This window comes from Scyliorhinus torazame, chromosome 4 (assembly GCF_047496885.1).
Source record: "Scyliorhinus torazame isolate Kashiwa2021f chromosome 4, sScyTor2.1, whole genome shotgun sequence".
In the NCBI taxonomy this organism is placed as follows: domain Eukaryota; kingdom Metazoa; phylum Chordata; class Chondrichthyes; order Carcharhiniformes; family Scyliorhinidae; genus Scyliorhinus; species Scyliorhinus torazame.
The window spans coordinates 201,192,501-201,217,381 of record NC_092710.1 but is presented as its reverse complement, the minus strand read 5'-3'; the positions used below and the strand labels follow the sequence as shown (position 1 = coordinate 201,217,381).

General features: G+C 48.5%; 1 long non-coding RNA gene across 1 annotated transcript in view; it reads left to right on the top strand.

The window, feature by feature from the left end:
- The window catches only part of LOC140410697 (uncharacterized), a 122,146-nt gene extending 99,174 nt beyond the window's left edge, over window positions 1-22,972 (top strand). The window contains exons 2-3 of the long non-coding RNA XR_011940707.1: window positions 9,232-9,388; window positions 21,260-22,972. This is a non-coding gene — a long non-coding RNA (uncharacterized lncRNA). The remainder of the gene's footprint in view (window positions 1-9,231; window positions 9,389-21,259) is intronic.
- Window positions 22,973-24,881: the final 1,909 nt, after the last annotated feature.

Below are 24,881 nucleotides of genomic sequence, written 5' to 3'. Positions count from 1 at the left end.
CACACTCGTCCAGAATCCGTGCCGCTGGCTGGAGTGCTGCTGCTAGGGCTGGGGGGATGTTGCTCTGACCTGTGAAACCACTCTAAAGCCCATCTACACTATTCCCTTATCGTCCATATGTCTATCCAATGACCATTTGAATGCCTATAGTGTTGGCGAGTCCACTATTGTTGCAGGCAGGGCATTCCACGCCCTTACTACTCTCTGAGTAAAGAACCTACCTCTGACATCTGTCTTATATCTATCTACCCTCAATTTAAAGCTATGTCCCCTCGTGCTAGACATCACCATCTGAGGAAGAAGGCTCTCACTGTCCACCCTATCCAATCCTCTGATCATCTTGTATGCCTCAATTAAGTCACCTCTTAACCTTCTTCTCTCTAACGAAAACAGCCTCAAGTCCCTCAGCCTTTCCTCATAAGATCTTCCCTCCATACCAGGCAACATTCTGGTAAATCTCCTCTGCACCCTTTCCAATGCTTCCACATCCTTCCTATAATGCGGCGAACAGAATTGCACGCAATACTCCAAATGCGGCCGCACCAGAGTTTTGTACAGGTACAACATGACCTCATGGCTCCGAAACTCAATCCCTCTACCAATAAAAGTTAACACACCATACGCCTTCTTAACAACCCTCTCAACTTGGGTGGCAACTTTCAGGTATCTATCTAATGGATACCGAGATCTCTCTGCTCATCCACACTGCCAAGAATCTTACCATTAGCCCAGTACTCTGTCTTCCTGTTATTCCTTCCAAAATGAATCACCTCACACTTTTCTGCATTAAACTCCATTTGCCACCTCTCAGCCCAGCGCTGCAGCTATGTCCCTCTGTAACTTGTAACATCTGTCCGCACTGTCCACAACTCCACCGACTTTAGTGTCATCTGCAAATTTACTCACCCATCCTTCTACGCCCTCCTCCAGGTCATTTATAAAAATGACAAACAGCAGTGGCCCCAAAACAGATCCTTGTGGTACACCACTAGTAACTGGACTCCAGTCTGGACATTTCCCATCAACCACCACCCTTTGTCTTCTTCCAGCTAGCCAATTTCTGATCCAAACTGCTAAATCACCCTGAATCCCATGCCTCTGTATTTTCTTCAGTAGCCTACCGTGGGAAACCTTATCAAACGCTTTACTGAAATCCATATACACCACATCAACTGCTTAGCCTCAGGAACGGATAATTCCGCAGAATGTGCATCCCGACACTATTGCGCACTCGTGCAATATTTCAGTTGACAGGCACACGAGTGAGTTGGAAATGTGACCGCCAACGATTAAACAGGCAATTAAGCCCAATAAGGAATGATTGAATGCGATTTTATGTGGTCTGTCTATTTTTACAGTTGGCGGACGGGCCAATTGGCCAGGTGGGTTTTACGTTTTAGCTACAGCCTCAATCTCGGGGGATGTCAGGGCTGAGATAAAATAAAAAAAGGTGTCAGGGACGGATCCTTTCTGTGTTCTGCTGTCGGGTATTTGAATGTGCTGCCTGAACACATTTTGTTGCATTTTTTCATCAGATTTAGTTTGTAGAAGTCTGCAGCTCTCTGAGATGGCCTCACAGATGTTGTTCCACAGAGCGTCAGGAGCTCATCAGGTCAGAGGAGGCCAATCACAACTGACCGACATTCAAGTCAACAATGGAGCAAATCGATAAGGATTAGTCCAGGGCTAAATGAATTAACAAATTAATCAAACCCAAATAAGATTAACATATCAAAATTCTGTAGGGAGAAAGATGAATACAGAATACACGGAAATATGATAAGAGGATGAACAGAGTGCCAAATAAGGACTTATATAACTGGAGATACAAAATACCACAGTCAATAAATATTTTAGAAGTACAAGAAGGCAGATGAAGAGATGTAAAGAAAGCAGAATCTGAGCCTGTGGCACGGTGGCACAGTGGTTCGCACTACTACCTCACAGCACCAGGGAGCCGAGTTCAATTCCGGCTTTGGATGACTGTCTGTATAGAGTTTACACTTTCTCCCTGTGTCTGTGTGGGTTTCCTCCCGGTGCTCCGGTTTCCTCCCACAGTCCAAAGGTATGCAGGTTAGGTGGACTAGCCATGCTAAATTGCCCCCTAGTGTCTAAAGATGTGTAGGTTAGTAGGGGTTACAGGGAGTGTGTGGGAGTGGGCCTAGGTAGGGTGCTGTTTCAGAGAGTCGGTGCAGACTCGATGGGCTGAATGGCCTCCTTCTACATTGTATAGTTAGTAGTTAATTTCCGAATGAATACTATGATATTCGTTGACCACAATATCACAAGGGCAGGGTCATTGAATATTCTTAAGGCAGTGGGAGATAGATTCTTATCTAACAAGGGAATCAAAGGGTATCACAGTAGGCAGGATAGTGGCATTGGGGGCCACAATCAAAACAGCCATGATCTTATTGAATGGCGGAGCAGGCTCGAGGGGCCAAATGCCCTCCACGTGCTCTTAACTCGCATATTCATGTCCAATGCTCTCCCGTCATGGCAATACTCAGGATAAATCAACTGGAAGTCTTAAGACATGCTAAAGGGACTCAAAACAAATGGTCCTCCACAAATAAGTCATTTCTCTGAGACCAGTGACAGAGCTAAGGGAGAAGAGGTGTGAAGTATTGATATTGTTTTTGGAGGAGTCAAATTTATTAGGGGTGGGGCAGACAGGCTGCTGCCATTCCCTTATGTACAGTGTCCTGAATCGCATGGATGGCGAATGGGGAGGCAGTCTGTTCATTGGTCGCTTCCCGTAGGATTGTGCAGATGATGCACCACTGACACAAGTGGGATTGGGACCTGGAACTGGTCCCGCCATCCAAGAACTTAATAAATCTGCAAGATTGTGACCATCATTTATAAACAATGAAGCAAAAGCAGAGACTCCAATGCAGGTGGATCACTACCAATTTCTCATTTGCAGTATACCTGGCAGCACCTGAATATAAGAAGCACCACAGAAGCAGCAGAGGGTCATTCAGCCCCTCGAGCATTCTCCACCATCCAATTGGATCATGGTTGATCTTCTGCCTCAATGCTATTTTCCTGCACTATTCCTATAAGTCCATGATTGAGCCTGACCACAGCTCTCTGAGGTAGAGAATTCTAAAGGTTCACCACTCACTGAGTGAAGACATTTCTCCTCTTCAAATAACAAGAATGACATCTTTTTGATTCCTTGAGTTGAAACTTTGCCATTATCACCAAATTAAGATGGCGAAACAAACACAATCATAATAATCATTTAAGCTGGAGACAAGGGTTTTGATCACGTTATTACTTTCTCACACTGACATTTGACATAGACAGAAAAAAATGATTAATGTATTTAATTTCTGGAAAGCTGCTAGCAATTTATCATGTAGCTCATCTCAAGTGGGTACAAAATCCCCATGGCACTTTGATGAAGAGTAGTGTAATGTGAATGTCACTTTAAGAAATGTTTGTCTTCTTAAGTGGCTGCAGTGATGTCATTGTGTGGGTGGAGCTGAGCTCTGCTCTGCTTTTTACTTTCGCTTTGAGCTGGGAGCTGTTTTGGGCTCTGTGTTTAGTTTCGCTTTCAGTTGGAGAGCTGTATTCAAAGCAAGTAGATGTGTAATGATCTCTCTCTCTGCAATCTAAAGAAGGTCTCCAGATCACTTGATGATTTCAAAGTAATACCTGTTTCTGTAAGAAAGGTCTTTGTTAAAAAGGGTTTTTTGACTTATGGATGTTGTTTGGAAAGTTATTAAGGGTTATCTATAGAGTACTGTATCTTTTTTAGGGGTTATCAGTGTTGGTACTTGGGTAGATGTTTACTGTGGGTTTATAAAATGTTAATTGGATTCATAAGATAAACATTGTTTTTGTTTTAAAATACTTTTAGTTCTCTGTTACATCACACCTGTAAAGTGGGCCCTTGTGCTCCTCATAACCAAAATCTATTCAAAGTTGTGGGTCAGGTGAACTCCATAAAATACTTTGGTGTTCTCTAAACCCTGGCCCATAATAGTAGTCAGACCTTTTAGTGCCTTGACCAACATTCTTCCTGCAATCAGATTAACTCGTTCAAATGCAGGCTACAAGACCACACAAACAGTAATTAACATGAACTGTACTTTAAATCCAATGGTTTCAAAGCACATAGGTGGGGTGGCATGATGGCACAATGGTCAGCAGTGCTGCCTCACAGCACCAGCGACCTGGGTTCAATTCCAACCTTGTTGTCTTGGTGGAGCTTGCACGTTCTCCCCATGTTTGCACGGGTTTCCTCTGGGTACTCCGGTTTCCTCCCACAGTCCAAAAGATGGACACATTAGGTGGATTGGTTATTCTAGTGACCAAGGATGTGCATTTTATGTGGGGTGATGGGGGTTTGGGGGGGGGAACGGGTCTAGGTAGGATGCTCTTTCAGAGGGTCAGTGAAGACTCGATGGGTCGAATGGCCACCTTCTGCACTGTAGGAATTCTTGGTACGCCGGCAACTTATGGAACAAGCAGATGTTGGTTCTGCATGCTGCATGCATCTCACAATTGCATTGATCGGGAAAGTGGATTGATATTAGCCACATGAAAATTTATTGGGTATTTCCCAGGCTAGCCAACACAGTTTTAAATGCTTTCTCGGTAGGCCTTTGAAGTCTTTGTGAATCATTTGTCTCGGTGAATCAAATAATAGGAGGAACAATTTGGAATAGCACCGGGAGCCACTCAGTTGGATGTTAAGTAATGGGTTAAGAGACATGCAATTAGTTGTCTCATTTATGTTATGTATCCATTAATTGACACTGATATGTAAAGGGGCTTCAGGTGGCCTCTGTCAGGTGATGTATAGTTAGAGTTTTGTGCAAAGGCTGTTGGAATTAAATAAATGTGTGTTGGTGAAAAAGGAGCAGAACTTTAGACTCTTCGTATCACAGCAACTAAAACGTCTAACATTGGAATGGTCTTAAGTATTCCTGGCTCTATCCTCAGGTCAGCGTTTTGCTGCACATCTAAAATCTTTCTGTGTGGCTACATCAATAAAAGTTCTTTCTTTGCTCCAATGTTGTGGCCATGGCACTTTTATTTTTCTGAAGTGCATCTTACAAATTGGCCTGTAAACTTGCAGTGCCATGTGAGCTCAAATCCACGATGGAGGGAGAGACCTGCAGTGGGATTCTCCGTTCCTCAGACTAAATGTTGACGGCGGGGCACGATTCATGGAATTCCACGACAGTAAAACTGGTGCCACCCTTGGACCGATTCAGTGACTGAGGAGGGGCTAGCACCGGCGCCACATGGACCACAATCGATTCCAATTAGAAACAGTGCCAGATTCACTTTGTCCGTTATTGACACTCGGGAGGCTGACAAGCTGCAGCCACATATACATATAACACTCCCCACACACACATCCCAGCCAACAAGATGGCACTGGTTGCACTGCAATACACCCATCCCACTGATGGGTCAGCTGGGGGCAGAGGGCACCTAGGTGGGGTGTCCCCGACCTGTGGCTCTAAGTTCACAGTGGGCCGTCAGCAGCGTGCGCAGCTGCACGGTTGTGTTGCAAGCCGCAGCAATAGTACTCCGTGCCCGTCAACCCCGACCCCACAGCCCACCTCCTGGCCACCCTCCCGGCTCTAGCAGAAGCTCCCCCGGCCAGCGCACAACTGTCGGCAAACTATGGTGATGTTGAACACTTTCCCTAACCTCTCTCTCCCTCAGCAGCCACGGCGCCTGTTTCACAATTTTAAAAAGCACAAGTGAACCTCTCGCCGTCGGGAATTCGCCCCAGTGGAGGTGGTGGACCGCTAATGATATGCCAACGGCGCTTACTGTACGTGCGGAGTGGAACGCATTGACGCCGCTGTCGAGGCTCCAGAGAATTATGATTTAGCATGAAACTGGTGCCCGCCACAATTTTGGCATCTAAACTGATTCTCCGCCCAATCGCGTTTCCAGATTCCGGCGTCGGCCGATGGAGAACCCCGCCCCTAGAGTCAGAGGAAAACAGACAAGTGGAAGTGTCAAAGTTACAGAAATGAAAGCCAAATTTAACTTAAACTAGTGAAATTAGGGAAGAAGATGGGATGGCGTAAAAGAAGGGAGGGCAAGTAAAGCTATATTGGTTTTCTTTCATTTAACACTCTGGATTAACTGTTTCTCTCAGTATGGTCGGATTAAATATATAGTAGCCTATGCCTAATAACTTTATGACTGTAAGGTTCGTGTTTATTTTATCACCACATTCTGTGAGTTGAAAATTTGAAAAATACTGGATGTAATTCCCTGAGGAAACGAGCAATCGAAAGGTTAATGAAGGAAAAACATGTGGAGCTTAGGCAGCTTTGATAGTGGATGAAGTGTTCAACAATATTCTTCAAATAAATAACAATTTGGCTTCAAATGACGTCTGAGAAGTTTCACAGCACAGCAGAAACAATACTCCGACATTGAGTGTTTTCATTAAAGTAGCAGGGCACCTCTCCTTGGATAAAAATAATATTTTTTTCAAATCACTATTTTCCGAAGATTCTAGAGTTTCTGACAGATGGTGTTTAACGTTCCTTAAAATAATATTGTATTTAGCCCTGTTCAATTAATTTTCATTTGTGAAGACGCAGCGCAGGCCTCTCACTGCCCAGTTTTTTTTAGAGTAATTTCGGTTCCTAGAGGATCACAGGTATAGGCTGCTGCAGCCTGCTGCCTGCTGTAGTGAGAATCACTTGCTCTGCAAGATGGTGACTACACATCTGTAATTTATTACAAAGTTGAATATTAACAGTCGTTTTACACTTTCTAAATTCTTTCTTCACAAACAAATTTCTTATAAATTTATGGCTTGTGGTTAACATGGACCACTAACTCGGTTATCTCTCCATGGCCTGGCATAAACTGTATAATTAAGTTATAGGGCCCGATCTAACAAAAGAAAAACTCCCAGCGCTTGTAGCAGCAGGAACGACCCCGCTATCTAACGGCACTCTTTTTCTTTAGGTGGCCTAGCGAGGAACACCGCGGGAAAGGCCTCACCCCCCACCCCCCCCCCCCACCAAGGCCGCACTCAGTCACATTTCCTGCACTGAGGAGCTCAGCTCGCCGGAATTCCTCAGTGCAGTTGAAGATCGGGAAGCCCCAAATCCCCGACACAATCCCTGGATCCCCCCCAATGCCCCAATTTACCTGTTAGGGACTCCTTAGGCTCCTCCCCTCCCAAAAGGACAAGGCACCCCGGGCCCAATCCACAATGTCAGCCTGCCTGTGCCCCTGCCAATCTTGCAGTGCCACCTGGGGCCTCAACCACCAGGGGCCTCTAATCTCCTGGGAAACCCCTCCAAGTGCAACCCTGCCTGGTCCCCGTTTGTGAGAACCAGTACTGAACAGCACTCACCAAAGATCTCCAAGACAAAGGGTTAAATGCTAAAGCCTCGGGTTGATCAGGCAAGCGCATATTAGAGTGAGAATTGCTACGCAAATATACAGATTTGCCAAATACAGATCCCGCCCACAATGGGTGGGGTCCAGATTGCAACCTCTCGCGTGATCCTATTAGATCTCGCGAGTCGTGGCGAGCCGGTTATATCCCGGAAGAGGCCTACCCCGGCATCTACCGGCTGCGTCACATCTCGGTTCAGGAGGGATGTGGCTGGTAGATCGCGCCCATATCGTTCTATTTTGTTTCACCAGTATCACTGTGTACTGGTCTAAGTCATTTTTCTGGAATCTAACATTCATAATCTGCTCATGATATCTGTTTGAATCAAAGATCCTGGGCTGGATTCTCCCTCCCTCCCCACCAGATTTCTGGTTCAGCACGCCAGCGGGATGCTCCATTTCGCCGGCTGGTCAATGGAGTTTCCCATTGTGGGGCAGCCCCATGCATCAGGAAATCCCCAGGCTGACAGCAAAACGGAGCATCCCGACGGCGGAGAATCCAGCCCCTATTCATCATGCCAGTGAAAAATGTTTTATTTTGAACATTGCATGTAAAAGCACGAGCACATCAAACTTCCGAATACTAAGGTGACTGATTATGATAGAACAGTTCTATAATTGATAAAATTCTTTTAACTATATAAAACCAGATTTGGATATTTCTCCCTTCAGGAAAATACCGCCAATGTACAGCCCATCAGTCAGCATCTGAAAGACAGTTAGGAAGCATTTCAATTGGGGTCCATCAGCATTGCAAATTCAATTCGTTACTGAAAAGTTATTGAGCGCGATAAACGGAAACATTTCTCAGCGTCATTTTGGGCATGTATGGCCAGGCGACTCGACGCTTTGAATGAGAGGCAAGGCATCCTGTTCCCCCGAGGGGATCGGAGGACCAGCAGCAGGGTCAGCAGTGCCACCTGGGAGGCAGTGGCAGCGGCTGTCAGTGTGGGCAGCATGACCAGAAGAGCCACCGTCCAATGTCAGAAGAAGACCAACGACCTCCACCGAGCTGCAAGGGTAAGTTACCACCTATCTCCTGGCATCAGTTCAGCCTGCCATTCTTCAAATTTCAAAACCCCACCAACCACCAATCACTGGTTGACAGGCGCGCACCCTCCCCACATCTGGGGCTGGATTCTCCGATCCCCGACGCCAAAATCGCTTCCGGCGACGGGGCGGAGAATCCCCGATGACGCCAAAATCGGGGGCTGCGCCGCTTTCATCATGAAAAGCGATGCTCCGTCCCCGACCGGCCGAGTTCCCGCGGCGTGGTTCGCATGCGGTCTCACCCGTCGGGAACTTAGCGTGGCAGCTGCGGACTCAGTCCAGCGCCGCCACAGTTGGGGGAGGGTCAATCCGCGGGCAAGGGTGGACATATTCAGGGCTGGGAGACTGTGGTGGGGAGGTCTGGGGCGCGCAAGCCGGCAGAAGGGGGGGGACTATTTTGCAGGCCGGGGCGCGAGCGGCATCCGCCATCAAGCATGGCGCGGCCGCTGTAGGCCGCCGCCGCCATGCGCATTCGCAGCCACGGACCCAACAACTCTCCAGGCCATATCAGCAGTTAGAGCCGGGAGCTACATGCTGCCGTCCTGCTAGCCCCCCCCCCCCCCCCCCCCCCAGGACAGGGAATTGATGGCTATTTTCCTGTCGGCATGGGGACTTAGTCTCCAGAATGGAGAACCCAACCCCATCTTTGAGCTTGTTCCTCAGAACTCCCTGCCACCCACTAGCACAACCCCTTCATGTCCAAAGGCAGTGCCTTCTGCGAGACCCAGCTGACCCTTTAAGCATACGGCTCATAATGTTCTCTCTTTATCCCCGCAGGAGATGATAGCCATAATAAGTGAGAAAGGGCCAAGACGAATGGTTGGGATGCCAGAGATCAGAGCCCTCACCTTCGATGAGGAACGAGCCCTGGAAATCGCAGGGATGACCGAGGAGAGAGCAGTCGCCGACAGCAAGGTTGGCCTGTGTCACGTAGGTGAGGATCTACTGCCCCTTTACCCAGATGACCTGTCTTAAGTGAGTTGTTCATGTCAGACAAAATGATCCTTCCCTCTTACTGACCATATGTCCATTATTTAACAATTAGAGGATTTGAGCAATATTGGCTTCTAAATATTGGGATAAGGGGAACACCCGACCTCCTTTGCCGGTCACCTCTGGATCCATTTCAAGGCAGTATAAGGAGACTTAAACCGCGCGCACGTAGATGAGGAAGAAACCACTAAATGGTCCCGTACTTTAGCTTTGCATGCCACTGAATCAGATAAAAAGGCTTGCGCAAATTATGATCGGCAGATACCACACCGGCAGATCTGGGAACTCAGATGTCTATCTAGGGCATGTGAACAGTCCCTTCAGGATCAGATGGACCAGGACGGAGTAGAAGCCTCAATGTACCCAGTTAGAACTAGCCAGGAACCCGCATGGACAAATGAGGGCAGCAGAGAGGAACACTACCCCCGAGAACAGCACCCCGCAGTGCCAACCCACGCACCACGAGGTCCATGTTACACTTGTGGACAAGTAGGACATTTTGCCCGCGATTGCAGACAAAACCCCCCATACAGCCAACGACCCCAACAGCCCAACCCCCCACCCAGAAACAATAGGCCAGACTACGATCACCAGCCACGACAGCTCGAAGGCAACGTTCGCCCCATGCACACCGTAAACACCCGTCCAGACAACCTCACTTATAACTCCTCAGATTGACGGTGTCCAGAGTCTCCAAAATGGGTCTGTGACACACGCTGGGATAATGTTGGACACCGGTAGTCACAGGCACAGTCTGGGGACACGCAGTTGATTTTCTCTGGGACATAGGAGGGTGCCGCACCACATTAAACTCCTCAACCCTGTTCAAAAAAACACCCTGGCCCACCACAGATACCATCACACTCAGTGAATTCACAGGCCACATGCAAGAGAGATACATCACAGCCCTTATACCCGTCCAGATAGGAAATGTAACCACTAAACACCCTGTTGTTTTAGTCGACCTAACCCCAACCGCAGAACATATCCTAGGCATAGACTTTATGAACTCTCATAACCTCTCCTTCGACCCCATAAACAAGTGTGTTTGGCAGATGTCCAAAACCGCCAGAGCCTCCGCCACGCTCTCAGTGGGAGATTACGAAAACAGGATTTGCTCAGTGAAGGACTATTGGTTTAACCCTTTGGCAATTAACACAGACGACACCATTAGACGGGTATTAGCCACTCACAAAGGTGTATTTTCCCAGCACAAGCATGACCGTGGGCAGATTCGTGGCACAATTATGATTTCAGGTCCCGACCCCAAACCACAGAAGCAGTACGGATTCCCTCAACAGGCTGAGAGCGAGATTTTAAAAGTTATTATCAGCCTGTTAAAACAAGGACTGATTCGACCCGTCGCTTCCACTAATAATGCCCCGATTTGGCCCGTAAAGAAACCAGACGGTTCATGGCGACTCACAATTGACTACCGCGAACTAAAAAAAGTTACCCCTTTAACAGCCTCCACAGTTGCCATGAGTTCCGCGACCATGCTTAAGCAAGGAGTGCAAGCAAAGTATTTCACCGTGTTGGATATCAGCAATGGTTTTTGGTCCATTCCCCCAGATCGAGCTTGCCAATATAAATTTGCATTCACTTTTCAAGGCCAACAGTACAGGTGGACGTGTCTCCCCCAAGGATTCCATAATTCCCCCTCCATTTTCCACAGACAGCTAGCTACTGGTCTCGCTAAATTCCCCCCCCCCCCCCCCCCCCCAAGTGCCTAGTTCAGTATGTAGACGACCTGCTCCTGCAAATCAATACCAGGGAAGAGCATGTGGCTCTGTTAACTGAATTACAAAACATGCTCCAGTCCATCGGATGTCAGGTAAACTCCAAAAAGGCACAGATATTGAGGGAAAAGGTTCTCTATTTAGGCACCATTATCACCCACAGCAAACGCGAGATTGAACAGAAGCGAATTGACTCTATTGTGAAATTGCCCCTGCCCCGTAATGTAAGTGCACACCGTTCATTTTTAGGTTTAGTGGAATATTGTAGGAATCGTTGTGTTATGTAATTTGGAATAACACAAGCTGCCACTTGATGCAGTTTTGAGTAAAAGATGCTCCAGACTTTGAAGTGAGTTCAATGTGTTTTATTGAACTATTAGCACAGTTCTCAATGAGTTCGACTCTCTGCTAATCTAAATGTAGTAACTCAGTCTAACTGAACCAGCCTTGCACGAAGCCACGTGCTGAGGATACACCCTGTCTCACTCTGTAGATGTTGGTCTGTGGAAAGAGGCGGGGTGTGAGTGCCTCATCCCTTTTATAGTGAGATACCACCCCTGATTGTCCTGACTGCTCATATGTCGTGTCCTATTCTATGTGTTCATTCGCTGCATGTTTGCATATCATTACCAGTGCGGTAGATAACGGAGAGCCAATGGATGTGGTATATCTGGATTTCCAGAAAGCCTTTGACAAGGTGCCACACAAAAGGTTGCTGCATAAGATAAAGATGCATGGTATTAAGGGTAAAGTAGTAGCATGGCTAGAGGATTGGTTAATTAATAGAAAGCAAAGAGTGGGGATTAATGGGTGTTTCTCTGGTTGGCAATCAGTAGCTAGTGGTGTCCATCAGGGATCAGTGTTGGGCCCACAATTGTTCACAATTTACATAGATGATTTGGAGTTGGGGACCAAGGGCAATGTGTCCAAATTTGCAGACGACACTAAGATGAGTGGTAAAGCAAAAAGTACAAAGGATACTGGAAGTCTGCAGACGGATTTGGATAGGCTAAATGAATGGGCTAGGGTCTGGCAGATGGAAGACAATGTTGACAAATATGAGGTCATCCATTTTGGTAGGAATAACAGCAAAAGGTATTATTATTTAAATGATAAAATATTAAAACATGCTGCTGTGCAGAGAGACCTGGGTGTGCTAGTGCATGAGTCGCAAAAAGTTGGTTTGCAGGTGCAACAGGTGATTAAGAAGGCAAATGGAATGTTGTCCTTCATTGCTAGAGGGATGGAGTTTAAGACTAGGGAGGTTATGCTGCAATTGTATAAGGTGTTAGTGAGGCCACACCTGGAGTATTGTGTTCAGTTTTGGTCTCCTTACTTGAGAAATGATGTACTGGCACTGGAGGGTGTGCAGAGGAGATTCACTAGGTTAATCCCAGAGCTGAAGGGGTTGGATTACGAGGAGAGGTTGAGTAGACTGGGACTGTACTCGTTGGAATTTAGAAGGATGAGGGGGGATCTTATAGAAACATATCAGATTACGAAGGGAATAGATAGGATAGATGCGGGCAGGTTGTTTCCACTGGCGGGTGAAACCAGAAGTAGGGGGCATAGCCTCAAAATAAGGGGAAGTAGATTTAGGACTGAGTTTAGGAGGAACTTCTTCACCCAAAGGGTTGTGAATCTATGGAATTCCTTGCCCAGTGAAGCAGTAGAGGCTCCTTCATTAAATGTTTTTAAGATAGAGATCGATAGTTTTTTGAAGAATAAAGGTATTAAGGGTTATGGTGTTCTGGCCGGAAAGTGGAGCTGAGTCCACAAAAGATCAGCCATGACCTCATTGAATGGTGGAGCAGGCTCGAGGGGCCAGATGGCCTACCCCTGCTCCTAGTTCTTATGTTCTTATGACATCTCCCCCTTTTTTTAATGTTTTGTTGTTGTATGTGAATGTATTTACATGTGAATGAGTCGGTCTAACGTGACAGACGGAGGACAACAGAACAGAGCAAACAAAACAAATGTTCACAAGTCAAGTCTCTGAGGCTTCCGTCTGATCCTGGTCGATCACCGGAGAGGTGGCGGAGGGGACGACGGTGCCTTGACAGGCGGGATGGAAGCCTGACTGGTGGCCTCGTGGTGCGAGGTATCAGGAGGTAGCAATTCAACATATGGAAATGGAGAAGAAAGTGGTTACGGGCAGGCAACTTTGCGCAGTACCTGTCGATTCCTTCGCACGATGGAGCCATCAGCCATACGTACAACGTAAGAGCGGGGCGCGGCCTGTCGAACAACGACAGCCGGGACAGACCACCCACCGTCCGGTATCTGGATCCTGACAGTGTCTGCCGGGGATAGAACGGCCAGATCGGTGGCATGGGCATCATAGCCCAGCTTTTGACGGTCTCTGAGCTGCTGCATCTTCTGCAGCACCGGGAGGTGATCCAGGTTGGGCAGGTGTATGCCTGGAAGCGTCGTCCGCAGGTCCCTGTTCATCAGGAGTTGAGCCGGTGACATGCCAGTTGTCAATGGAGTCACCCTGTACGAGTGCAGTGCAAGGTGTATGTCGGAAGCAGAATCCGCGGCCTTGCAGATGAGCTGTTTCACAATGTGCACCCCTTTCTCGACTTTTCCATTAGACGGCGGATAGTGCGGACTGGAGGTGACATGCTGGAAATTGTATGACCTGGCAAACGTGGACCATTCTCGACTGCTGAAGCACGGGCCATTGTCGCTCATGACGGTGATTGGGTGTCATGCCTTGAGTACGTCTCCTTACAGGCTTTGATGATGGTTCGAGAAGTAAGGTCCGGGAGCTTCAGCACCTCAGGGTAATTCGAGAAATAGTCGATGATCAATAAGTAGTCGCGACCATTCGCATGAAAGAGGTCGGTGCCAACCTTGGACCATAGAGAGGTCACTATGTCATGCTGTTGGAGAGTCTCCTTGCTTCGCGCTGGCTGGAACCGCTGACAGGTAGCACAGTTCAGGACCATGTTCGTGATGTCCTGGCTGATGCCGGGCCTGTAGACAGCTTGCCGGGCTCTGCGTCTGCACTTCTCGACGCCCAGGTGTCCCTCATGAATCTGGCACAGCACCAAGCTCTGGAGACTGAGCGGAATGACAATCCCGTCCAGCTTGAGGATGATACCATCAATCACCATCAGATCGTCCTTCACATTGTTAAATTGTGGGCACTGCCCTTTCTGCCAGCCATTGGTGAGGTTGTGGATGACGCGCTGCAAGAGGGGTCCTTGGCTGTCTCATCACGGATGAGAACTACCTTCTCATCTGTAGCCGGGAGAGTGCTAGCATACAGCTGCACCTGCGATTCGATGTGCTGGATGATCTCCAGCGGCTCACTGGGCGAGCTGACAGAGTGGGACAATGCATCAGCGATGATGAGCTCCTTGCCAGGTGTGTGCACCAAGTTGAAGTCATACCTCCTAAGTCTTAACAGGATTCTCTGCAACCGAGGCGTCGTGTCGTTCAGGTCCTTGTGGATGATGTGGACCAGAGTCCTATGATCCGTCTTGACAGTGAATGTCGGCAGGCCGTAGACATAATCATGAAATTTGAGGATGCCGGTGAGAAGACCCAAGCACTCCTTCTCAATCTGTGCATATCTGGTTTCAGTGGGCGTCATCGCCCTTGATGCAGAGGCTACTGGTGCCCAGGATGATGTGTCATCTCGTTGAAGCAACACCGCACCGATGCCATCCTGACTCGCATCTGTGGATATCTTTGTCTCCCGGTCCGGGTCGAAGAATGCCAGGACTGATGTAGTGGTGAGCTTGGCTTTCAGCTCCAGCCACTCTGTCTGGTGTGCCGCCTTCCACTCAAAGGCAGATGACTTTTTCACCAGGTTGCGTAGGGCCGTGGTGTGTGTGGCTATGTTTGGAATGAACTTGCCCAGAAAATTGACCATATCCAAGAAGCGCAGCACTGCCTTTTTGTTCTCAGGGACCTTCATCGCCTCGGTGGCCTTGATTTTGTCTGTGTCCGGGTGCACACCATGCTGTGAGATCTGGTCGCCTAGGAACTTGAGCGTCGATGTGCCAAAACAACATTTGGACCTGTTTAACTTTAGGCATGTACATGGCGGAATACCTTCTGGAGACGGGATACATGTTCTTCAGGGATCGTGGACCATATGATGATGTCGTCCACGTACACACGAATCCCTTCAATGCCTTCCATCATCTGCTCCATGATGCAATGGCCTCCTTCTGCACTGTAAATTCTATGATATCTAATGCCGAGATGATGCCAAATGGCATGTGATTGTAGCAGTATCTGCCAAAAGGTGTGTTGAAGGTGCAGAGCCTTCTGCTGGACGCTTCCAGCTGGATTTGTAAAAATCCCTGTGATGCATCCAATTTGGTGAAGAAGAGCACTTGTACCATCTCACTGGTGAGTTCCTCCCACTTCGGGATGGGGTAGTGTTCCCGCATGATATTCTTATTGAGATCCTTGGGATGAATGCAGATGCGCAGGTCCCCCAAAGGCTTCTTTACGCGCACCATCGAGCTGACCCAGTCAGTCGGTTTGGTGACCTTGGATATGATGCCATTTTGCTGAAGATCCTTGAGCTGTGCCTTCAGGCGCAGTCTCAGGGGAGCAGGGACTCGCCGTGGTGCGTGGACCACTGGCCTGGCATCAGGCTGTAGCAGAATCTTATATCGATACGGCAGCGTGCCCATCCCGTCGAACACATCTGGATACTGGGCGAGGATGTTGTCGATGCCGGCCTGAAGATCCACATGGGAGGGTGTCGTGGTGTAAACCCTTTGAATGAGGTTCAGCTGCTTGCAGGCGTGCACACCTAGTAGGGATGCCCTATCCAGCTTAACAATTTCAAAGCGTAACCGTGCTTGTGTGTGTCGGTTGGATATGTGCAGATGGCAGGGTCCCAGTGCCGTGATGGCATTCCCGTTGTAATCCAGGAGCTTTCAGGCAGATGGAAGGATCATGGGGGGCTTCTTAATGCGTCTGAAGCCTGCCTGTGAGAGGAGGTTGGCAGAGGCAGCTGTGTCCAGCTTGAACTGGATGGGGCAGTGGTTGACCTTCATCACTGCTCGCCATTCGTCCTCAGAGTCCACAGCTAGGATTGATTGGACTTGTGATGTGTCTGATGTGGCATATTCACACGTTGTAATAATGCCCACACGGCAGGCTTTATCCAGGCAATCAGCATCTGGATCCGTTGCACTGCCGGGATCAGAATCCTGTAGGCGTTGTTGCACACTCCGGATGGACCGTCGTCGGAATTGGGAGCGCTGGCTGCAGATCTGGTGGTGCAGATCTGCACAGGGCTGCATAGTGGCCTGGCTTCCCACAGTTTAAACAGCGTCTGCCTCTTGCAGGGCAGTGTTTCTTTAAATGGGCGGTGCCACAGTTCGAATACGTCAAGACGTTGGCGTCCTGATGCTCTATGCGTCGTTGCACATACGCAGTGCGGTTCTCAGACGTCTGCACCTGCGCAGTGCGGGTTTCGGCCGCTTCGTTATCCCGTTCGCATCGCGCATGCGTCGGGCCTCGGGAAGAGTACATAAAATGGCTGCTTTTGTCAATGTTGCGGCGCTGCATCTGGGAGATGGCCTGCACACTCTCCGCCTCGTGGTACTCTAGTTCACCATTTTCTGCCGTTTTGTAGTGATCAAGCACTGTGCATGTTTCAATCGCGACTGTCAGGGTCATATGCTCGATCTTCAGTCACTGCTCTCTCAGAGGATCAGCGTGAACTCCAAAAACAATTTGGTCTCTGATCATGGAGTCAGTGATATCACCGAAGTTGCAGGATTGCGCTAGCGGTCTAAGGTTAGTTAAATATGAGTTGAAGGATTCGTCTTTACCTTGCAATCGCTGCTTGAATATGTAGCGCTCGAAGATTTTGTTGGTGTCCACCTCACAGTGGCTGTCAAACTTGTCCAGGATGGTCTGAAACTTTGTCTTGTCCTGGTCTTCGGCGAAGTGAAAGGAGTTGAATATTTCCAAGAGCTATCTTCCGTGCATCAGACGCATCATTGAGGTCTGATGCTTTGATGTAAAGCTGAAATTTCTGCTTGCATGTCCGGCAGTTGGCACTGAGATTGCCGGAGGTCCTGAGCTGGTGAGGATCCTGAATCTGTTCCATTGTGCCGGTATACATTTGCTGGTCGTCACGGATCTTGCTGAGTTGAACTAACTAGATTGAACAGACTCCTGGTATCATGTTGTGTTATGTAATTTGGAATAAAACAAGCTGCCACTTGATGCAGTTTTGAGTAAGAGATGCTCCAGACTTTGAAGTGAGTTCAATGTGTTTTATTGAACTATCCGCACAGTTCTCAATGAGTTTGACTCTGCTAATCTAAATGTAGTAACTCAGTCTAACTGAACCAGCCTTGCTCTAAGCCACGTGCTGGGGTGCGATGCTGAGGATACACCCTGTCTCACTCTGTAGATGTTGGTCTGTGGAAAGAGGCGGGGTGTGAATGCCTCATCCTGTTTAGAGTGAGATACCACCCCTGAGTGTCCTAACTGCTCATTGGTCGTGTCCTATTCTATGTGTTCATTAACTGCATATTTGCATATCATGCCAAGAATTACATAGATGGTTTTGCCACCAAGGCCGCCCCACTCTCAGAGCTTCTGAAAAAGAACACGCCATGGAATTGGCTCCCACAACATACAGACGCCATAGATGATTTAAAACGCAGCCTAGACACAGCTCCCGCTTTACAGGTTCCCGATACTGACTTGCCCTATGCTATACAAGTAACAACCACCGACTGAACCTATCATTAGTGCTCCTGCAGGAACTCCACGACCGATTAGGACTGGTAGCCTATGCCTCTAGAGTTTTAGACCCCATATAATAAGGATTTTCCGCCTGTGAATGACATTTGCTTGCAGTCTTTTGGGCAGTTCAGTATTTTACAGGCCTCAACCCAGTCACAATCTTGACTGAGCATACCCCCACTCAACTTTTGTTAGACGGCAGACTAAAAGATGGTTCAGTTAGCCAGATCAGAGCAGCTCGCTGGTGTAGTCTTGTAAAATGGCTAACTCCTGATTAGAATGGCCAAACCCCGATTTAAAATGGCGAACGGAAGAGGCTGATGGGAAAATCAGCCAACAGGACTCAAACAGACAGCTGCAGGTAAAACAGTGTATTCGCCTCTGGGGAAGCCAGACAGAATCGATAGCTGCAGCCATCAACATCACAACACACCAGCCATCTGCATAGTAAGTAGCAATCCCGGGCACAATATGCTACAAATTAGAAACACAAAGCCAACCCAGACTTTTCAGCGCCAGCAGGATCTTACACAAAGAGAGGTGAATGACCACCCCTCGATCAAGGAATCGCTCCAACATTGGAGAATATCGAACCAAGTGATTGGGACCAAGTCCAATCACTTGGAACCAGGTACAAGGTCCGCCCCGAGAGGCGGGAAGCCCCTGGGGACGATAAGAATAGGGGCCAAGTTCAAATCGGCCCTTCTTCTCCTCTCCGCACCCTTCGAGACTCTTCTGCTGACCCTCTGCAACAGCCGCGAGAAATAGTAAGCCTTACTCCAACGCTCGCTACGAGATAGGCACTCCTGACTATCGACCTGTACCAGCTTTGAATCCCGCAGGCTCAGAACCCATACAAAAGGCCATTCGTTTCCCTGACCTGGTGAGCCATTTCCAAAGTTAAGTATTGGCCTGTTAGTTGTAGGAAGTAGCTTAGAAGTAGAATTAATGTATAAGTATTGATTGCTGTATATAATAAATGTGCGTTGATTTAACTCTTACTAAGCGGTGTGTTGGATTATTGACCATTACTCGGACTTGAACCACGTGGCAGTATCAGAAAGATACCTGGCGACTCAAGTGCAAAGGTGATAGAACAAGAGCAATTAAACTAAGGCTAAAACGAGCAACACTGGACACTCTTACTACAAGGCAGGGATATTTCTGTGAAACGCACCAAGACACACACATTTTTGGCAGACAATTTGCAATATGCAGGGACCCCACATGAATGTCAGATAATTGCAGCCCACCCCTCCACTGGACCCTTTGTACCCAAGTCACTGCAACCACGTGTAAGCTGTGAGACACAAAGTTCCCAAGACACAGGGGACACAATAAAAATCGATGTAGATGACTCCTCCACTGTTGAGGATGTTATAAGGATCACTGGATGCGGAATTTATATGGAGGATACAAAGGGATGCCCACGAGAAGAGGTATCTTTAAAATTACCCGGCCACTTAGGTTCGCAAGCAGGGGAACTCGCGGCCGTAGCTTATGTAGTTAATCACCCAAACACCTTCCCAACGCCTGCAGACATACACTCAAACAGCTTGTATGTTTGCAACAGTGTAACAGAATTCCTCCCCCTATGGCAATCCCGAGGTTTTGTATCTGCAGACGGAAAACCCCTACCCTCTGCCCCTTTATTGAAACACATTCTTAAAGAAGCCACCGGCGCACATACGGCATCATTAAAGTAAAGAGCCATCACCATTACTCCCCACCCGGCAACCGCTAAAGCCTTAGCTAAAGCTGGATCACGCAATGGTCTCTTTTGGCAACTGCCCGAAGGCGAGCAGATGCATTCAACCCAGGTTTCTCAAACAAATATTGAAGATTTATCCCAAGCCCAGAAAGCAGACGACTCTCTCAAACAAGTACTGAACAGCACCTACCCAGCCCCCTATGATCAATGGAAGGACAGACTCACAATACAGGACGGAATAGTTTTAAAAGACGAAATTTATGTGGTCCCCACCCAAAACAGAAACCAGTTACCACGACGGACACGGACATCAGGGAATAGACACCACCATTACCCATTTAACATCTTTGTATTGGTGGCCAGAATTGAAAAGCGATGTCACACATTATGTTGAGAATTCCTCATTTGCGCCCAGAACAATCCAGAACATTATGCAAAGAAGGGGCAATTAAGACACATCCGACCTGTCGAAGGCCCCTGGACAAATCTGCAAATTGATTACATTGGTCCCCCCCCCCCCCCCCCCCCCCCCCCCCCCATGCAGACATGGTTTCAAGTACGTGCTGGTTGTTATAGATACATTTACAAAATGGGTTGAAGCATTCCCCACACGTTCAAACACAACAAAGGCCACCGCAAAAAGTTTGACCCAACAGATCTTTACTCGCTGGGGTCTTTCACGCAGCATTGACTCAGACCAAGGTTCCCACTTCACCGGCAGAGTAATGCAAAACGTTATGACTATTTTCTTCATCGAACAGAAGTTCCACATAGCACACCACTCCCAATCCAGCGGCATAGTAGAGAGCATGAATCGCACTTTAAAAACGACCATTAGAAAAACAGTACAGCAGAATAATACCACTTAGGACACAGTACCACCCTTCGCCCTCATGTTTATCAGGAACACAGTTTCCAGTTCCACAGGTTTCACCCCCCACACCCTTATGACAGCGAGACCCATGAAAGGCATTGAATATTTATTAGGACTCGATTTGGCAAATCCTGCAGTAACTGCCCTCACCCACAAAAAAGCAGTTCAACAGGTCACAGTGAACATTAAAGCGGCACAACTAGCTGCTGCTGTCCGACTCGGCTCTAGAAAGAAACAGAGTAAAGCCAGCTTTGACAAAAAGGTTAACTCCGTAGAGTACACAGTCGGCCGGCAAGTTATGATCTCATTGTACAACCCCAGTTCCTTCCTATCCCCTAAATTCGCAGACCCCTACTCCATTGCAGACAAAGTAAGCCCCTCCATGTACAAAATAGCATACCCTAACAGTAGGACTGGTTGGTTCCACATCAACCAACTCAAAGTCTACGGATCACAACGTAGCCACGCCCACCACGTAACCTTGGTAATGGGAGAGGACGATGCTCTGCCCACTGACGATTCAGCCCAACGCCCACTCCAACCCTCCTCCCCCTCCGGGCGACGACTATCCCTCGACTCCGTCCACCCTCGCAGGTTTCAAACTTCCACCTCTCCAAAATGTTTTTAAAATAAAATGAGGGAGTCACTCATGGTGAAAATCAAAAAGGGCAATTGAAACTAAGAGAGAAAGACTAATACATACAGATATTAACCAACGATAATAACATGGCACTATGCTTGATTCCCTAGGATTACACGGTGAACAGAAACACTGCAAGATGAACCCAAGAGAGACGTTCCTCATATGGATAATTGCTGGACTCACCGGACTCCGAGCGCAAAACACCCAAAACTCTCCACAGCCCGGCAGCTTATGGTACAGACCTCCAGATGCAGGGGAATGCGAAGACGGCATGTTATGGGTTAAGCCCAACAGACGAATCCTATTTGGGTGCAATAACCAAAGGACCATGTAACAGAAGCCCAATGGGACCACATCAGAATGTTACATTAGCACAACTGGGAAAGGAGATTGGTGGGAACTTACAAATGAAAGGTGCCCCGAAATTGGATGTTTAAAGAGAAGCACAGGAAACATGTACGTAATCAGACAAAATTGCCCCGGGACACCCACTAAAGGTAACTTGGTAATACACATAATCAGAGTAGGACACAAGCAAATCCCAAACGCCACCACACAACAGATCACTTCCAGTCAGGATACCACCCAGCAACTATTAAGGATCGAGACCGAAACACCCACCTGGTGGGAACACATTGCAAAATGGAACCCACTCTCATACATAGTAGAGGCCCTCCTCCTGATTGCGATAATACACATAGTCGTCCTCACACTCCGACTCCGTAAATGGAAGGCAAAAGCCTCCTGACCCCCTTTATACACAGTTCAAGCCCCCTTCTTTGGACTTCAATAAAGCTGTCATAGAATGTATTACTTACAATCAACTGCTGCTAAAATGTGTCATTTGTGCTTCTGTACTGATGAAATAGGATAAGAAGAAATGCGGTGCTGCTGTTTTAAAATGTTATGTTGTAAATAAGATTGTTATGTAGAAGCAGCAGCACGAGTCTAGTTTAGAGAGTTTAGTTAGAAATCAAGTTTATATGAATCCAATTTTAAAATGAAAGAGATGTTTGTAGGGAATTTATTTAATGAATGTATGTAATAATGAATTAGTGCAATAACTTTGGGACAGAGCAGAGTAGGACCTTTACTGACCTGAAGGGTGACCAAACCAACAAGACAGATATGGGATCAATACTGTGATCCACTACACTTCGCGTTCAGGATCAAGAGGACGGGATGTAGCCATCTAAAGTGGCCACCTGCAAAGGATCATGGGAATTGTGGTCAGCTTGGACACAGACAAGTACACAGCCTCTGTGTATTGTGCAAAGAAGCCAGACTTGACTGAAACTTGTATCCATTAAGAGTCAAATCATCATTTCCCCCAGGACAATAGAGTTTGAATCAATGAGTTACAACAGTAGCAGACTAACCGGCGCCACTTCCCCTTATTTGGAAAGGCCTACGTGCATATGATAATGGTAGCTAGGACCCGCCCAACCACCGAGGTATCCGCCCCCTAATTGGCCAGGATCAATGAGGGTGACCGAAACCCTATTGATCTATTGGATCTGGAGTTAGGACCACTCCAAAGGGTGCGAAAGCCCAGGAGAATAAGAAGAACTGCAAACCGAAGGATCGCCCCCTTTAGGACCAGCCTGTGTGCGACCAACTGTAGCATATCAACTAGCCAAGTTCAAGGACCCGCGATCACTACCTGAAGGACGAGCCCAGCCGAGACGAACCTGAAGATTTCCAACTGACCCGCGTGGACACAGATAAAGGCCTTATCTCGCACAGAGCCGGTCACCCCGAAGTTAAGTAAGGGTCACCTTAGTTATTAGGTCTAGTTTAGTGCGTAGTCACGTGTATTATTGCATATAGTAATAAGTCTTCTGTTATCAATAAACTGTCTTTGAACTAATACACTAGTTGTGTGGTCAATCAGTCAATATAAGAAACAGCTTGTGGTTCACATCAAAATATAGAAGTCAGCAGTGCTAACACCGCTGTGAGAGAATCATGAGTTTGTGCCGGAGGGGATGGATAGTGTATACAGGAGGTGCAGAGAAGTGGGGCTGGTCAAGGTGAGGGATCTGTATTTGGAGGAAGCATTCACCAGTCTGCAGGAGCTAAGGGAGAGGGTAGAGCTGCCGAGGGGGAGTGAGTTCCGGTATCTGCAGGTGAGGGGCTTTGGCGAAAGATCTGGAGTGGGTTCCCTATGCTGCCGGGATACGCCCTGCTGGAGCGACTGCTGCTCCCGGATGTGGAAGGGGAGGGAAGAATTGGGGAAATATACAAGTGGCTGGGGAGCAGGAATGCGAGCGGGTGGTGAAGTTCAAAGAGAAATGGGAAGGGGAGTTGGGAGGGGAGATCAATTGGGGAGCATGGAGTAAGGCACTGCGTAGGGTAAACAGGACCTCCTCATGTGCAAGGATGAGCCTGATACAGTTTAAGGTGGTGCACAGGGTGCATATGACTCGGGCGAGGTTCCTTCAGGGGGTAGCAGATGAGTGTGCGAGGTGTGGGCGGGTGCCACACACGTATATGTTTTGGGCGGGAGTGTTCGCTGTCTTAGCCAGGATAGTGGAGGAGGGAGTGGACCCGGACCCTTTGGTGGCGACATTTGGGGTCTCAGAGAAGCCGGAGCTCATGGAGAGGAGGAAGGCCGATGTCTTGGCCTTCGCCTCACTGATTGCAAGGCGGCGGATTTTACACGAATGGACGTCGGCATCGCTACCGGGGTTGGCGACTTGGCTGGGTGACCTGTACGACTTCCTGCGATTAGAGATGATGGGCGTCATTCTCCGACCCCCAGCCGGGTTGGAGAATCGCCGGGGGCTGCCGTGAATCCCGCCCCCGCCGGTTGCCGAAGTCTCCGGTACCGGATATTCGGCGGGGGCGGGAATCGGACCGCGCCGGTTGGCGGGCCCCCCCGCTGGATTCTCCGGCCCGGATGGGCCGAAGCCCCGCCGATAAATTGCCTGTCCCGCCGGCGTGGATTAAACCACCTTTTGAACGGCGGGACAAGGCGGCGTGGGGGGGCTCCGGGGTCCTGGGGTCCGCCAGTCGGCAGACATCGCGCCGTTTGGGGAGAATTTCGCCCGATAATAGTATGAGTTAAGGGATTCTTCAGGGGGGTTTGAGGAAAGGTGGGGGATGTTTGTGACCGTGTTTGAGAGGCTGTTTGTTGCAGGGGGAGGGGGGGATGACAAAGAGGAAAAATCTGTACAGACTGTATAGTTGATTGTTGGGAAGCATGTTTCCCGGGGTGTTTGTTCGCTGTAACCAGTTTTGATACATGTTTGTAATAAAATACATTTTTTTTAAAAAAGAGGGTTGACACCCTGGTGTAGCCTATGGCAGCCGCCAGGACTGGCAAAGCCAAATGACTCAAAGACCTCGGAGCACTGAATGGGCACTAGGGGGTCATTAACTGTAGCTGTAACAGGGCGATCTGGCCCCGGGGTGGCCTGGCCCGCGATCGGAGCCCACCGATCTGCGGTCGGGCCTGTGCCATGGGGGCACTCTTTCCCTTCCGCCTCCGCCACGGTCTCCACCATGGCGGAGGCAGAAGAGACTCCCTCCACTGCGCATGCGCGGGAAACTGTCAGCGGCCGCTGACGCTCCCGCGCATGCGCCGCCCCAATATGTCATTTCCGCGCCAGCTGGCGGGGCAACAAAGGCCGTTTCCGCCAGCTGGCGGGGCGGAAATCCCTCCGGCGTCGGCCTAGCCCCTCAATGTTGGGGCTCGGCCCCCAAAGATGCGGAGCATTCCGCACC